The following is a 14,601-nucleotide window of genomic DNA, read 5'->3' on the forward strand; positions in this document are numbered from 1 at the left end:
TTACCGGAAGAGGTGGGACTTGGCCGATGACTCGCAAACCACGGTAATTGCGGATTCTCTCATTGGGCGCATCGATTTATCTCTGGCGTCCACGATTTTTTAGAAGACCGGAAGTGGAGTCACTGAGAGGTAGGGCCCGGAAGTGGCTGTGGTGTCTTTCCAGAAGCAATGCATTTTTTTTTTTTTCCTTTCTATGTCAACCTCCTGTAGTTCCCTGATTTTAGCTTTAAAGCTGCGCAGTGCGTGCTTTTTACCCTGTCTGTGACCCCCTGAGCCTTTTGCAGATGTAAGGTTTTCCCAATGTGAGCACCTGTTGGGCTCCTTCCTAAGTGTCTCGTTTTGTGTCACGTGGAATTTTCAGTCGTGAGGGGCTCATCGGAACTGTGCCAAGCTGCTGTGTGGTGGAGACTTGGATTCAAAAGGCTGCGTCCAGTGTGATGACCCACCAGCCCCTCCCGCCAGCCAATGCTGGCCTTGGCTGACACCCTCCCTGTTTGCACACTCTACATCCGGGGCTTAGGCGTTCTAGGCCGTGGGGAGAGGGAAAGAACTCTGTGGTAGCTACTGGAAAGGAACGGCCCATTGCCGAGGGGATTATTTGGCTAGTATAAAACCATTGGGTGAGAAACTATTTCACCACTAGTTCTCTTTGTGAGTTTTGTAGACACGGGGAAGATGTAATCTGATGTGTTCAATTTTATATAAATTCTTGGAATGATTCTGAAGTCGGGCACTTTCCCCACTCTTCCAAGTGTATCAAAATTATGGAAATCCTGTGTGTTTAAATAACTGTTTGTTTTTTCCTTTAGTCAGTATGGTTCTAGTTTTTATTCAGAATGTTACCCATTCTTCTTTAACTTAATGAACTAGAAGATGTGTAGAAAGCGTTAGTGAAGGACACTGATGTGATATGTTAATTTCTAACCATTATTTAGCTGAATCATGAGAATCTAGTACTTACGGCAACACAGTACTTTTACCTAGTACTACGCTATATGTGATTGTGTTTATTACTGCACGTCATCCAAGATTTTGTTTGAAATTATTACTACATTGTTAAAATCAGTTATACCCAACTGCTATACCTGTTGGTCAAATACTCAAGAATCTGCATCTTAGTGGTATCAGGAGACTGCAGCAGAAGGGATTTCTTTGAGTATTTGAATGGGTGACTGGGGATTAGGCCAATAGGAGAAGTGATTGTCATTGAATAGTCTCAAAATTGCTTTGTGTTATACCTTACTATTTAAGTTGACTAACCATGAGTGTTCCAAATGTAGATGTAGAAAATATGTTCTGTAGTTCAGTAAGTTTGGGTTTTACAGTAGTGAAAGTGTTGGTAGATGTTATAACTGACTCTATTCATACAAAGATTGCTAAGTCCTACTGTTTGACACTTCAGGTTGATGTTTCTGTATGAGGTTCTGGTCCAGGCTCTAGTAAAGAGGCTAAGGTTGTTTAAGATGGTAATTGGCTTGTTGTATTTATGGGCAATTTAGGCCATAGTTTCTTATATATCTCAACTTTAGATTGAGGCAATTAACACTTTCAGTTCTTTGTTTTTGTTTTGTTTTTTGAGACAGGGTTTCTCAGTGTAGCCCTGACTGTCCTGGAACTCATTCTGTAGACCAGGCTGGCCTCGAACTCAGAAATCCACCTGCCTCTGCCTCCTAAGTGCTGGGATTAAAGGCGTGCTCCAACACTGCGGGCAACACTTTTCAATTCTTAAGTTATCCATAGAAGTACATAGTGTCAGGAGGTAGAGTTGGACATGTGTGTGTGTATACATATATAAAAAATTTATTATATCCATGTAAAATAGCAAAATTAATATGCCAGTGTGACCTGTGGGGAAGCTGCCTGGCGATTCCGCACACAAAATCCTTGATTGTGTTTTTTGATGCAAGTGAATGGTAATCACCTTGTTAAATTCCTTTTCTTTATTTCCACTTCTAGTAGCTCTGCTGTGATTTTCATTTCTAATTATCTAATTTACTGCTAACAATAGATCTTGACTGTGTTATTCAATTATGCAGACATTATTGTCTTCTCTGCATGTGGAAGAATATTTTCAATTTTCATTTCATGAAACCCAGAGTTGTATATAAAATGAGAAATTTATAGTTTTCTGTAAGAGTGCATTGAGCTTAGGCCATAGTTACATATAAATTAGGCCATAATACATATAAATAATTAAAACCTGTTTGATACATTGTAAGCATTATAGTGAACATTGAATTTTCATCCTTGGGTGGAGGGCTAATGATGGAAAATTGTTTGATTGTTAGATGCTATTTATACAATAAAAGGTTTAAAATTCATTTGATTTCTTATGCTGCCAGACCACTTTCTCTACATTTTCCATTTGTTTTTGATTTCTGATACTGATATTATTTGAGGTTTCTTTTTTTTCCTCCAATTTTTTATTAGGTATTAACTTCATTTACATTTCAAATGCTATCCCGAAAGTCCCCTATACCCTCCCCCCCACCCCGCCCCCATACCTACCAACTCCCACTTCTTGGCCCTGGTGTTTCCCCTGTACAATAGTGTCTGCTTTTGGTGGCTGATAATGGGATGGACCCCCGGGTGGGGCAGTGTCTGGATGGTCCATCCTTTCATCTCAGCTCCAAACTTTGTATCTGTAACTCTTGCCATGGGTGTTTTGTTCCCAATTCTAAGAAGGGGCGAATTGTCCACACTTTGCTCTTCCTTCTTCTTGAGTTTCATGTGGTTTGCAAGTTGTATCTTGGGTATTCTAAGTTTCTGGGCTAAAATCCACTTATCAGTGAGTGCATATTAAGTGACTTCTTTTGTGATTTGGTTACCTCACTCAGGATGATACCCTCCAGATATATCCATTTGCCTAGAAATTTCATAAATTCATTCTTTTTAATAGCTGAGTAGTACTCCATTGTGTAAATGTACCACATTTTCTGTATACATTTCTCTGTTGAGGGACATCTGGGTTCTTTCCAGCTTCTGGCTATTATAAATAAGGCTGCTATGAACATAGTGGAGCATGTGTCCTTCTTACCAGTTGGAACATCTTCTGGATATATGCCCAGGAGAGGTATTGCTGGATCCTCCGGTAGTACTATGTCCAATTTTTTGAGGAACCACCAGACTGATTTCCAGAGTGGTTGTACAAGCTTGCAATCCCACCAACAATGGAGGAGTGTTCCTCTTTCTCCACATCCTTGCCAGCATCTGCTGTCACCTGAATTTTTGATCTTAGCCATTCTGGCTGGTGTGAGATGGAATCTCAGGGTTGTTTTGATTTGCATTTCTCTGATGATTAAGGATGTTGAACATTTTTTCAGGTGCTTCTCAGCCATTCGATATTCCTCAGTTGAGAATGCTTTGTTTAGCTCTGTGCCCCATTTTTAAATGGGATAATTTGGTTTTCTGGAGTCCATCTTGTTGATATATATATATATATATATATATATATATATATATTGGATATTAGTCCCCTATCTGATTTAGGATTGGTAAAGATCCTTTCCCAATCTGTTGGTGGCCTTTTTCTCTTATTGGCAGTGTCTTTGGCCTTACAGAACCTTTGCAATTTTATGAGGTCCATTTGTCAGTCTTACATCTCGATCTTACAGCACAAGCCATTGCTGCTCTATTCAGGAATTTTTCCCCTGTGTCCATATTTTCAAGGCTTTTCCCCACTTTCTCCTCTATATGTTTCAGTGTCTCTGGTTTTATGTGGAGTTCTTTGAACCACTTAGACTTGACCTTACTTAGTACAAGAATTTACGAATGGATCAATTCGCATTCTTCTACATGATAACTGCCACTTGTGCCAGCACCATTTGTTGAAAATGCTGTCTTTTTTTCCACTGGATAGTTTTAGCTCCCTTGTCAAAGATCAAGTGACCATAGGTGTGTGGGTTCATTTCTGGGTCTTCAATTCTATTCCACTGGTCTACTTGTCTGTCACTATACCAGTACCATTCAGTTTTTAATCACAATTGCTCTGTAGTACATCTTTAGGTCAGGCATGGTGATTCCACCAGAGATTCTTTTATCACTGAGAATAGTTTTTGCTATCCTAGTTTTTTTTTTTTTTTGTTATTCCAGATGAATTTGCAAATTGCTCTTTGTAACTCAGTGAAGAATTGAGTTGGAATTTTGATAGGGATTGCATTGAATCTGTAGATTGCTTTTGGCAAGATAGCCATTTTCACTATATTGATCCTGCCAATACATGAGCATGGAAGATCTTTCCATCTTCTGAGATCTTCTTTGATTTCTTTCTTCAGAGACTTGAAGTTCTTCTCATACAGATCTTTTACTTCCTTAGTTAGAGTCACACCAAGGTATTTTATATTATTTGTGACTATTGTGAAGGGTGTTGTTTCCCTAATTTCTTTCTCAGCCCCTTTATCTTTTGTGTAGAGACAGGCCACTGATTTGTTTGGGTTAATTTTATATCCAGCTACTTCACTGAAGCTCTTAGGTTTAGGAGTTCTCTGGTCAAATTTTTAGGATCACTTATATATACTACCATATCATCTCTAAATATTGATATTTTGACTTCTTCTTTTCCAAGTTGTAACCCCTTGATCTCCTTTTGTTGTCTAATTTTTGTGGCTAAGTATTCTAGTACTATGTTGCATAGATAGGAGAAAGTGGGCATCATTTTCTAGTCCCTGATTTTATTGGGGTTGCTTCAAGTTCCTCTCCATTTAGTTTGATGTTGGCTACTGGTTTGCTATATGTTGCTTTTATTATGGTTAGTTATGGGCCTTTAAATTCTAATCTTTCCAAGACTTTTATCCTGAATGGGTGTTGGATTATGTTAAATGCTTTTTCAGCATCTAGCGAGATGATCATGTGGTTTTTGTCTTTGTGTTTGTTTATATAGTGGTTTATGTTAATGGATTTCCATATATTAAACCATCCCTGGAACCCTGGGATGAAGCTTACTTGATCACGAGGGATGATCTTTTTGATGTGTTCTTGGATTTTGTTTGTGAGAATTTTATTGAGTATTTTTGTATCGATATTCATAAGGGAAATTGGTCTGAAGTTCTGTATCTATGTTGGGTGTTTATGTGGTTTAGGTATCAGAGTAATTGTGGTTTCATAGAATGAATTGGGTAGAGTACCTTTTGTTTCTATTTTGTGGAATAGTTTGAGGAGAATTGGAATTAGGTCCTTTTTGAAAGTCTGATAGAACTCTCCACTACACCCATCTGGTCCTGGGCCTTTTTTTGGACGGGAGAATATTGATGACTGCTTCTATTTCTTTAGGGGAAATGGGACTGTTTAGATTATTAACCTGATCCTGATTTAACTTTGGTACCTGGTATCTGTCTAGAAATTTGTCCATTTTATCCAGGTTTTCCAGTTTTGTTGAGTATAGCCTTTTGTAGTAGGATCTGATTGTGTTTTGGATTTCCCTAGGTTCTGTTGTTATGTCTCCCTTTTCATTTCTGATTTTGTTAATTAGGATACTGTTCCTGTGACCTCTTAGTCTGGCTAAGGGTTTATCTATATTGTTGATTTTCTCAAAGAACCAGCTCCTGGTTTGGTTGATTCTTTGTATAGTTCTTTTTGTTTCCGCTTGGTTTATTTCAGCCCTGAGTTTGATTATTTCCTGCCTTCTACTCCTCTTTGGTGAATTTGCTTCCTTTTTTTCCTTGAGCTTTTATCTGTACTGTTAAACTACTAGTGTATGCTCTCTCTAGTTTCTTTTTGGCGGCTTTCAGAGCTATGACTTTTCCTCTTAGAAATGCTTTCATTGTGTCCCATAAGTTTGGGTATGTTGTGGCTTCATTTTCTTTAAACTCTAAAAAGTCCTTAATCTCTTTCATTTCTTCCTTGACCAAGTTATCATTGATTAGAGTGTTGTTCAGCTTCCACTTGAATGTTGGCTTTCTATGATTTATGTTGTTATCAAAGATCACCCTTAGTCTGTTGTGTTTTGATGGAATCCATTGGATAATTTCAATATTTTTGTATCTGTTAAGACCTGTTTTGTGACCAATTACATGGTCAATTTTGGAGAAAGTATCATGAAGTGCTGAGAAGAAGGTATATCTTTTTGTTTTAGGATAAAATGTTCTGTAGATATCTGTTAAATCTATTTGTTTCATAACTCCTGTTAGTTTCAATGTGTCTCTGTTTAGTTTCTGTTTCCAGGATCTGTCCATTGATGAGAGTGGGGCGTTGAAGTCTCCCACTATTATTGTGTGAGGTGCAATGTGTGCTTTGAGCTTTACTAACGTTTTCTTAATGAATGTGGATGCCCTTGTATTTGGAGCATAGATATTCAGAATTGAGTGTTCATCTTGAAAGATTTTACCTTTGATGAGTATGAAGTGCCCCTCCTTGTCTTTTTTGATAACTTTGGGTTGGAAGTCGATTTTATTCAATATTAGAATGGCTACTCCTGCTTGTTTCTTCATACCATTTGCTTGGAAAATTGTTTTCCATCCTTTTACTCTGAGGTGGTGTCTGTCTTTGTCCCTGAGGTGGGTGTGCTGTATACAGCAAAATGTTGTGTCCTGTTCATGTAGCCAATCTGTTAGTGTATGTCTTTTTATTGGGAAATTGAGTTCATTGATATTAAGAGATATTAAGGAAAAGTAATTGTTGCTTCCTGTTATTTTTGTTGTTAGAGTTGGGATTCTGTTCCTGCAGCTATCTTGTTTTAGGTTTGTTAAAGGATTACTTTTTTGCTTTTTCTAGGGCATAATATCCCTCACAGTGTTGGAGTTTTCCCTTTACTATCCTATGAAGGGCTGGATTCGTGGAAAGATATTGTGTGAATTTTGTTTTATCATGGAATAGTTTGGCTTCTCCATTTATGGTATTGGAGAGTTTTGTTGGTTATAGTAGCCTGGGCTGTCATTTATGTTCTCTTATGGTCTGTATAACCTCTGTCCAGGATCTTCTGGCTTTCATAGTCTCTGTGAGAAGTCTGGTGTAATTCTAATAGGTCTGCATTTATATGTTACTTGACCTTTTTCCATTACTGCTTTTAATATTCTATCTTTAGTTAGTGCATTCTTGTTCTGATTATTATGTGTCAGGAGAAATTTCTTTTCTGGTCCAGTCTATTTGGAGTTCTGTAGGCTTCTTGTATGTTTATGGTCACCTCTTTCTTTAGTTTAGGGAAGTTTTCTTCTATGATTTTGTTGAAGATATTTACTGGTCCTTTACGTTGAAAATCTTCATTCTCATCTATACCTATTATTCATAGGTTTGGTCTTCTCATTGTGTACTGGATTTCTTGGATGTTTTGAGTTAGGATCTTTTTGCATTTTGCATTTTCCTTGATTGTTGTGTCCATGTTTTCTATGGAATCTTCTGCACCTGCTATTCTCTCTTCCATCTTTTGTATTCTGTTGCTGATGCTTACATCTATGGTTCCTGCTTTCTTTCCTAGGATTTCTATCTCCAGAATTGTCTCCCTTTCGGTTTTCTTTATTGTTTCTATTTCCATTTTTTGATCTTGGATGGTTTTGTTCAATTCCATAACCTGTTTGATTGTGTTTTCTTGTAATTCTTTAAGGGCTTTTGTTTGTTTGTTTGTTTCCTCTTTAATAATTTCTGTTTAGCAGTGTTTTCCTTTAATTCTTTGAGGGATTTTTGTGTTTCCTCTTTATGGACTTCTACTTGTTTAGCAGTGTTCTCCTGTATTTCCTTAAGGGAGTTATTAATGCTCTTCTTAAAATCCTCTACCAGCATCATGAGATATGATTTCAAATCCGAATCTTGCTTTTCGGGTGTGTTGGGGTATCCAGGACTCTCTGTGGTGGGCGTACTGGGTACAGATGATGCCAAGTGGTCTTGGTTTCTGTTAGTAAGATTCCTTTGTTTGCCTTTTCCCATCTGGTAATCTCTGGTGTTAGATATTCTAGCTGTCTCTGGCTGGAACTTGTTCCTCCTGTGATTCTGTTAGCCTCTGTCAGCACTCCTGGGAGTCCAACTCTCTCCTGAGTCCCAGTGGTCAGAGCACTCTCTGCAGGTAAGCTTTCCTCTTGTAGGGAAGTTGCACAGAGGTCTGAAACTCTGATCCACCTCCTGGCTGAAGTTGAACATCCGAAAGGACCCTGTCCAAGAAGTTCTGTTGCTTCTGTGGCCTGGGAGCTCTCCTGTGTGGACTGTTCTCTTAGAGACCGGGGATACAAGATGGCATTCTCACCTGAATGCTGGGATTAGAGCCCTCTCTGGAGGTTGACTCTCCTCAGTGATTCTAAGATGATGCGTGTGCTAGGGTGCCTGCAGTGTGGAGTGTCCCCTGGAGACTTGGGACTGACTGCTGAGTTAGCGCCCAAGATGGCGTGGGGTTGGTTCCGACCGGAATCATTTCTTTTTTTAATGTGATTTCTAGGGCCATATTTACAACCTTTTCTTACCATCTCCTTGGTTTCTACTTTTAGTCTTGCTCTGCTGAATCCTTTATTCTTCCAAAGCATTTATTGTTCAAGTGTTTTATTCATTGTTTTATGTTCCATTCCTTTCTGTGTCTCCTTTAGATAATATCAAAACTCTTAACTTTGTATATTCTATCAATGATTTACATATTCATATTTCTCATTCCTCTCTGTAATTCTACATTCTTCTATCCATTTCTCTACCAGAACATCAATATTTGTAATTTTAAAATTTTATTTAAAAAAAAACTGTGTATTTGTATATATGCACTGTTTTATGTGTGTGCATGTAGGTATATGTATGTATGTATGTATGTATGTATGTATGTATGTCCATATAGATACAGGAACCCATGGAGGTGAGAAGAGGATTTTAGACTGCCTTGATGTAGAGCTAGGTAGTTATGAGCTGCCTTATGTCAGTGCTTGGAACCCTATCTAAGTCCCCTGTAATAACAGCAAGTGCATTCTCTATTCTTCTCTGTAGCCCCACTGTTTGTAGTATTAAAGGGTAGGGCAAACATTCCTGTTGTAGTTAGGGTTTCTGTTGCTGTGAAGAGAACCATAATAACAGCAACTCATATAAAGGAAAACATTTCATTGGGGCTGGTCTACATGTTCAGAAGTTTAGGTCATTGTAGTCATGAACTGCCTATAGAAACATGGCTATCTGTAGACAGACATGGTGATGGAGAAGGAACCAAGAGTTTTACTCTGGATTAGTAGAGAGCAGGAAGAGAGAGACACTGGGCCTGACTTGAGCATTTGAAATGTCAAAGTCTACTCCCAGTTATACACTTTCTTTAACAAGGCCACACCGTCTAATAGTTCCACTTTCTGGTTACCAAGCATTCAAACCTATAGACTATGGGGCCATTCCTATTTAAACCACTATAATCCCCAAATGAATACCTTTTCTCCAGTACCTACATGTATTATATATTTTTATTTTGGTTAAAGGCACTAGTGTGCAGGTAGTTTCTGTGTTAACTCTTTGGAGTTACTCTTTAATCCTGTCATTCTTTTATATTGAGTTAAGTCCATCACCAAATCTTCTTCACTCTGTCAATGAAACATATCTGGAATCTCTCAGTCTCTACTGATTTTCTCTTGCTTGGATTTCTCTTCTATTAGACTTTTGCATGTTCTCTGTCTCTATCTCTGTCTCTGTCTCCCTTGGCATGGATTACACAATTAGAGTTTTTGCTTGTTCCTACTTTTTGTTTCTTTTTTTAGTCTTTGCCTCACAATATTGGTCAGACTACTGCTTTAAGTATGTCTTAAAATTATTTTAGATAAGCATATCATCTTACCTTGAAGATTACATCTTAGAAGAGAATAAGAACATCAATAGAAAAATTGTGACTTTCAAGTAGAACCTGAGGTTCATTGTAATGCATCAGTGTTGCTAATGTGGTATTTATTAAGTTCAAACTGTTTATACCTCTCTTCTATTCTAATTTAAACAGAGTCAGACTGTTCTCACATTAGGTATCACCAGTCCAGTTCACATATAGTCTTTCCTAATTGAAAAATATGCTCAGAACTGAAATCTATTGGAATCGTGTGTGGAAAAGGAATAAGACTTGCGTTGCCTACCCCAAACTAACCTCCTATAACTGCACTTATTTACCTTCCTGTTTACTAATGGCAAAGAAGAGAATGAGCAACATTGGGAGACAAGAGAAATGAGAATCAATATTGGGGAGAAAACCCTGTACAATATCACAAGTTGTTACTACCTACAGTTGAGCCACATACACAAAATTCTAAGAGTCATAGACTACCAAAGTTGACATTTTAGTCAAACAACAGCAACTTTATGGGGTTTACATAATAATAAACTGTTTTAATAGCACATGAGCACTTAAATTCCTAATTAGATGAGTAATTACATACTTAGGTTTCGTGCACTGTATCCCTGAATACATTCTAGGGACAAGTCCTAATACCCTTGTGTTCTTTTGGTGATACATTTTCAAGCTTTACTGAACTATTGTACCCAAATCTTAATAAAGCCCTATTCTCTTTCATAAAAGTATAAGTTCTAGGGTCTTCTGAGCTATGCAGATCAAAAACCAACTTCTAACCAACCAACCAATAAAACAACAAAACAACAGTAACAACACCCCTCCCTCCCAACCCCCTGTCACCCAAAAGGGGTTGGGTAGATGGCTCAGTTAGTAAGGGCATTTGGACTATAAGCATTAAGACTCTAGTTCAAATCCAGCAACCTCATTAGTAGCAGAGCACAGCTGAGAGTCCCTATAATCAAAGCTTTGTGGGCTAGAGGCAGGCAGATCCTAAGTATTCTAGCATAAAACATCAGCTTCTGCTTTAGTGAGAGATCTCATGTCAGGCAATAAGAGAGAGAAAGAGCAATAGAGAAGACCCCCCAAGATCCGTTCTGACCTCTGCATGGGTATACATGGGCTCACTTGTGTTCATGTACCACACACAAAGTAAATACGGTGTAGTGGTTGTGATATAAATCTGCCTTTTGGCCTAAAAATTCTGTATGTCCCTGTTTTTGAATTTTTAAAAATATAAGGCTTTAAAAATCTGTCATCATACTTTTGCTTTGCAATTACATTTTCTTTTCAGCTTTCTAAAAGTAAAGTCTAGCAAAATAGTATAAGCAAGAATCCACTTGTAGATTATTAACAGCTGCTTCTATATAGTAATTTTTATTGTGAATTCCCTTTAGGTATCAGCCCATTTTTCTTGACTAGGGGCCACGAAAGTGATTGCTTCATTAGAAACTTGAGTTTATCCCCTTCTAGTCTGTATGTACAACTCTTTGGCAAAGCTGCAGAATTTGGACATCTGCAGTCCAAGCAGCTTGAAGAGAAGCCATCACTGACTATTAAGAGAAGGAAAAGAAGCTCAAGTTCAAAATGGTGTTATCAATGATACAGTGTTGTAACTAACTTGAGCTGACCTAAGCGCTGGCTTCTGCCACGTTCCTTATCAGCATCCAAAAGGGCATACAAAATGCTTTGTAAACTAATTTAAAAAGTGTCTTGTTTATTCAGAAGCAACTGTGAATGGTATTTGTTCAGACCAAGATCACATCAATTGCACACCAGCCAACAACGTATTAGTCTTCTAAGAGAGAGGCCATGTATCAAAGACACAAAGTACTAAAGATAAGCTTCTCAATTCTCAACTGTTCTGAGGTCTCAATAAAGCTACTGATGTACAAATTGGGGGGGAACCCAAGTGGTTCCACCTGCAGGCTCCTCTTAGATCCCTGGCTTTGGCTGAGAGAGGTGCTGATACTAATGTGCCCTTTAGTACTCTTAGGAAACAAAACATGGCCTCTTATAGCCTCAATCAATCAGCATCTCTGAAGAGGATTCCACTCATTTTCTCCAAGTAGTTCTGGGACAGAACACTGGCTACTTTTCTGTACAAGGCTGATAGGAGCAAAAATATGGTTGATTTGCTCTGAGCCTTAAAACAATTTTGGACTCTTTCATGTGTTCTTGTGGTTGAATCTCGGATATTTTTATTTGATATTTAATGAGTAGGTAGTCTTAGTAAAGTGATGAATTATTAACCAATTAGCTCAAATGTAGATTATCAAGACCTAATTTAAATAATAATTTTTGAGGCTCAGATTTCTTACAGAATACAGAGTTATATGAGTGTGCTTATTAATGCATATATCACTTAAATATGGGTCACATGTCTTGCTTCACCAGCAGGTATACTAAAGTTGGAGCGGTATGTTTCACAGTCCATCCCAGTTGCAAACTTCAGTCCTCAAACAGTATTTCTTTAAAGGAAAATTAGCTTAATTTTATAAAGTTTTAAATTAATGAGAAAATTAGAAGATAATTGTATTGTTACAATTAAAATATATTTTTATAATTGATATGGTCCATGTATGTCTTTTGAACATTATTGAGCTTAAAACCCTTCATGTTATTGTGAAATAATGTCTGACTGACAGGCATCTGGAATATTGAATTTTAAATGATTTTGTCTCTATATTTAGGAATTTGTTAGTAATTCTAAATCTGGAATTTAAAAAGATATGTGTACATTCATATCTCTATGTGTCCTGCTGTGTAATGTTTTTGTGAAAGTCTTTAGAAACAAAATATGGCATTCTAAAAGTAGTTTTAATAACCCCACTGCCAAACACAAAATAAGATATTTTTCTTTTTGTTTGCTTTATTTTTATCATTATGTTGATGTATATGTGTGGGCATGCACCTGAAGGCTTAAGGTTAAGCTTATATGTTATTCTTCCCTTGGCATCTTTATTTCTGAGGCAATATTTTTCATTAGACAAGTCTGGCTGGCCAGTGAGTCCCAGAAATCGCCGGTTTCTGCCATGTTTCTGTTGGAAGCACTTTATCAACTAAATTCTCTCTACATCCCCCACTAGGGTTTCAATCCACATGAATTATGTGCTCCTGAGTTAGAGAGGTAGCTCATCCAATTAATAGCCTAGGACTCAATTATCATTGGGTTCCTTCCCTAGCACTACAGAATACTGGATGTAGTGTTATATGCTTGTGATCATAAAAATTGAGAGGTTGAGGCAGGGGATTCAGATAACTTCAACATCATTTACAGGTACATTGCAAATTCAACTTTGAGGACAGTGAGGATGAAAGATTTTAATGTAAGGGGAAAAATAATGAAAACCCTTCAAGAGGTACCTATAGGTATGGATTTCTGAAAATGACTCTAGTAACCTCAGGAAGTAATCCCAAGAGCTGACAAATGAGATTGCAGTTCATTCAAATGCTTCTGTAGAACAAAAGAGAATATAGAATGAAGAGCCAGCCCTAGATTAGGGGAATACCATTGAGAGCTATATATTTGATGTAAGATTAATTTATAGAATATATTAAGAACCCAATAAACACCAAAATGCAAGACAACGCATTCTCTAAGTGGGTTAATGAAATGAAGCAATCTCAAAAGATGAAGAACAAATGATTGTTAGCATATGTGGCAAGTTCAATATCTTTAGCTACAAGAGAAAAGCCTTTTCTTTCCCTTTCTTTTCTTTTCAACTAGTCTGAGTTATCATAAAGAAAAAAATTTTTTTGAGAGTATCAGAAATATTAAACTTTTATATATTACTGATGTAAATTAGTGAAGACATTATGTAAGTTAGTTCTTGCTTTCTTCAAAAACCTACAAATAGAACTGCCTTATAAGTCAGCTATATCCACCCTATTATATACAGCAAGGAGGATAAATCTCTATCCCACAGAGATACTTGAGGATCTGTGCTTTTTTGCAGCGGTGTTTACAATGGTCAATTTATATAGCCTAGAGATCTCTTAATAGATAAATGTGACAATATGTGATAATCAGTCATAAAGAACTAAATAATGTCATTTACAAGAAAATGAATCATGGTACATCATCAAATTCACTGAAATAAACTAGACTCAGACAAATATTATATTTTCATTCCTTTGAGAACCCTGGATTTTTATATAGATATGTACGTACACACACACACACACACACACACACACACACACACACACAGGAGAAGGGGAAAGTGAGAGGGAAGGAGGTTATGAAGCAGATTCAGGACTCCTGGGGAAAGGACTGGAACTGGAAGTAGGAAAGGGGAGAGAAAGCTGGGGATGAGAATGGATATGGTCAAAGCACCAGATTCACGTGTATGAAAATGCCAATGCAAGCCACTGCTACATAGCTTGATTATACAGCAGTACAAAATTAATACAGCAAAAAAAAAAAAAAACAGAATTCACCTAGCTTAAGATAAAATATGTTTTCCCTCTGGTTATATGTAACCTTTAAATGTAGTATGGTGTATAGTGTAACCTTCATTGGTTTTAAAAACCGACAAAGAAGGTAGGATTCTGTACTAGATCATCCTAATGAATTATGCATTCAAAATAAGTTTCAGGTCTCAGAACCAAACAGACAAATAAGAGACTTCATTAAAGTTGACTAAATTAAAATGTATGTTGAAGCTGTCATTTATATACACATATGCCGCTAACACTTTAGCAGATTAATCTCATGTGTTCAAAAAAGAAAACAGAAACAAATTATGTGATTCTCTAATGACACATGTTTTTTGTGATTTGTTTCAAATACTAGTAGTCAATATTTTTCCTCAATTTTCAAATTCAACCTTTATATAGTAAGTAAATTACTGTAAAGTGTCTGACTAGTTGATGTAAAGGGAAATATT

General features: G+C 37.1%; 1 protein-coding gene across 2 annotated transcripts in view; it reads left to right on the top strand.

Annotated features, from left to right (window-relative positions):
- Nucleotides 1–24: 24 nt before the first annotated feature.
- The window catches only part of Xrcc4 (X-ray repair cross complementing 4), a 246,006-nt gene continuing 231,429 nt past the window's right edge, over nucleotides 25–14,601 (top strand). The window contains exon 1 of one of the 2 annotated variants that reach the window (XM_021180097.3): nucleotides 25–129. The gene's annotated coding sequence lies outside the window, so the exon portion shown is untranslated. The other variant, XM_021180098.3, reaches the window with a different exon arrangement.

The sequence above is a fragment of the Mus caroli genome, unplaced genomic scaffold, assembly GCF_978045245.1.
Source record: "Mus caroli unplaced genomic scaffold, Mus_caroli_1 scaffold_15, whole genome shotgun sequence".
Lineage (NCBI taxonomy): Eukaryota > Metazoa > Chordata > Mammalia > Rodentia > Muridae > Mus > Mus caroli.